General features: G+C 35.1%; 1 pseudogene; it reads left to right on the top strand.

Annotated features, from left to right (window-relative positions):
* The first annotated feature begins 751 nt into the window (after positions 1-751).
* Positions 752-3,071, top strand: part of LOC106474584 — a 40,882-nt pseudogene continuing 38,562 nt past the window's right edge.

The following is a 3,071-nucleotide window of genomic DNA, read 5'->3' as shown; positions in this document are numbered from 1 at the left end:
TACCTTTATTTGTTTTCGCAAGTCTCTATACAGCTACTTTTACTTGTAACAGTGTTAAACTCTACTGAAACCACTACCTTTATTTGTTTTCACAAGTCTCTATACAGCTACTTTCACTTGTAACCGTGTTAAACTCTACTGAAACCACTACCTATATTTGTTTTCACAAGTCTCTGTACAGCTACTTTCACTTGTTACAGTGTTAAACTCTACTGAAACCACTACCTTTATTTGTTTTCACAAGTCTCTGTACAGCTACTTTCACTTGTAACAGTGTTAAACTGTACTGAAATCACTACCTTTATTTGTTTTCAAAAGTCTCTATATATAGCTACTTTCCCTTGTAACAGTGTTAAACTGTACTGAAACCACTACCTTTATTTGTTTTCAAAAGTCTCTATATATAGCTACTTTCACTTGTAACAGTATTAAACTCTCCTGAAACCACTACCTTTATTTGTTCTCATATTCTTTTGTAACATTCTTAAATTCCAGAGAAGTCACTGTGTTACTGTTTTGTTGTCCTGTAGAGCCAGATTTTTCATTACAGTTTCACTTAAAATAATTCTCAATATGCTGAACTCTTCAAAGTTTAATGATTTCTCTGTAGTTTGCACAAAATTTTAAATGGTCTACTTGCTTAGTACAATCAAATGACAAACTTTAAACATTGATGGAAGTCTGTGTTATAATGTAACTTTTATAGCATGTAAAACTTTAAATTAAACTGAAAGTAAGTTTTATTTTGGTGTTGCTTTTATTATTTATCTAGGTCTCTTGAGCCAATGCTAGAATGTTCCTGAAAAAATAGTTTTCAATATCTAAGAGCATGGCTGATGTTCGAGCTGAGATTTTAGCAGCCAGTCGCTCCAGAACTGGCTGGTTAGATGGAAGCAATCAAAACTCTGATAAAAAACCCTATATTAACACTTTAAAGTCTACATTTGAAGATAAATCTTATGAGAAACAAGACAACAAATCAGCAACTGTGGGTCGCTTAGATTCAGGAAGACGATTAGGTAGCAAAGTCAGCACAATAGCAAGTATGTTTCAGTCACCAAAAGAAGGCCTCTTGATCCAGAGTCATAGTAAAGTAACCAAACCAAAAGCGCATCAGTCTCAAGCAAAATGTGAGGCTACTCGTAACATTCCAAATTCTTCTAGTTTGTCACGCAACGAAAGTCAAATTCTCAGGTTTAATTCAGCTCGTGCTATGTTCGAACAACTTGAAGAAAAACTAAAAGGTTGTCACAAGATGGCTCTGCATGTAGTTCAAAGCAAACAATTCATTCTTCATCTAGCCATGAAACTACTTCCGACAAATCATCTTCCAGCCTCCCATCATCCCCAGTAGCGGGACAACCAGCTTCTCCTTTACATACTACAGGATCACTTACTAGTACAGTGTCTCGTGACACTACTCCAGATCACTCGTGTTCCAGTCTCCCATCATCCCCAGTAGCGGGACAACCAGCTTCTCCTTTACATACAACAGAATTGTCCCTTAGTACAGATTCACGTGAACCGGTGTCATCTCAAACTTTTGAAGAAGCTGCCACTGTAGAAGCTAGTGTGCCAGAAGATATTAAGTCTTCCAAAACATGTTCAGGGTTTCCAGTAGAGTTTACGGAGACTAGACATGAAAGTTATTTGTCAGAAAATGAAGAAGACAATAAAGTAAGTGATCATTCAAATCAAATTTCCTTAACCACAACTGATTCACAGTCTTCGAGGCTAAAAGAAGCACACATCCAACTGCAGGAATGCCAAAAATCTGACTTAGGAATTGAACAAATTGAAAAGATTTTGACACAAGAAAAAAACACGTCTGTTTATGAGCATTCTTATATCTCTCGGGAGTCGGCCAAGAATAGTTTACATTTGAGTCATTCTGAGACGCCGGAACATTCCAATTCAGAATCCGAGATGTTGGCAGCCGACTGGTCAAACCATAATGTGGCATGTGATCAGAGACTTTCTAACAGAGAGGCATTGGATGAAACAGAAATGACTTCAAAATCAACAAAACAGACTGTAAAAGTGAAGGAAGATATTTTGTTGTCTGAAAGAATAGATGGTGAAAAGGTTGTAAACGGGGTTTGTTCTGATTTAAGTGATGGGTCAGAAAAATCCACCCAAAGTCACGGGAACATAGAAAGAAAAAATTTGAATATAAAACTAGTTGAAAGTAAGTATTAACCATTACTGTCTCAGCTGTAACAATATGGATGAAATATTTAACATTTCTGTATACAGTTTCTAATGCCTCCTTCCTTAAACCTTGAGTTGTCAATATTTGTACTGATAAAAAAACTAGTACAGTCAGTGATTTCTTGCTTGTGTTAACAGTATATCAACAACCATACATCTTTATATCACATACAATAATTGTAATCGAATAGTAGAAGTATTCAACATATTTTTGATGGCATGTAATTTTTATTTCATAAATATATCTGATAATGTTTGCTTTATTTACAAAATAAAGTTTAAAAGTAAACCAACTTTGAGCTAATATAGCAACTTGTGTACAAAACTATTTATATATAAGATGTTCATAATGTTTTGAAACTCGAGTATGGTAGGAGTGTGGCTGGAATTAAATGTTTGCTCATTGGTTTTTTGGTAAGAAGTGTAACATCAAATGTGTTTGGTTAGTGTAGATGCTACAGATGTTGTGAAGGTTGAATGTTTCACATTAATAGTTGAAGGAGGAGGACAGTCCAGTGTTCTTGTGTATTTATTGTAACATCAAATGTGTTTGGTTAGTGTAGATGCTACAGATGTTGTGAAGGTTGAATGTTTCACATTAATAGTTGAAGAAGGAGGACAGTCCAGTGTTCTTGTGTATTTATTGTAACATCAAATGTGTTTGGTTAGTGTAGATGCTACAGATGTTGTAAATGTTGAATGTTTCACATTAATAGTTGAAGGAGGAGGACAGTCCAGTGTCCTTATGTATTTATTGTAACATCAAATGTGTTTGGTTAGTGTAGATGCTACAGATGTTGTAAATGTTGAATGTTTCACATTAATAGGTGAAGAAGGAGGAGGACAGTCCAGTGTTCTTA

Source organism: Limulus polyphemus, unplaced genomic scaffold (assembly GCF_000517525.1).
Source record: "Limulus polyphemus unplaced genomic scaffold, Limulus_polyphemus-2.1.2 Scaffold7403, whole genome shotgun sequence".
Taxonomy (NCBI): domain Eukaryota; kingdom Metazoa; phylum Arthropoda; class Merostomata; order Xiphosura; family Limulidae; genus Limulus; species Limulus polyphemus.
The sequence above is the reverse complement of the archived record's forward strand: the minus strand, read 5'-3'. Positions and strand labels throughout refer to the sequence as shown.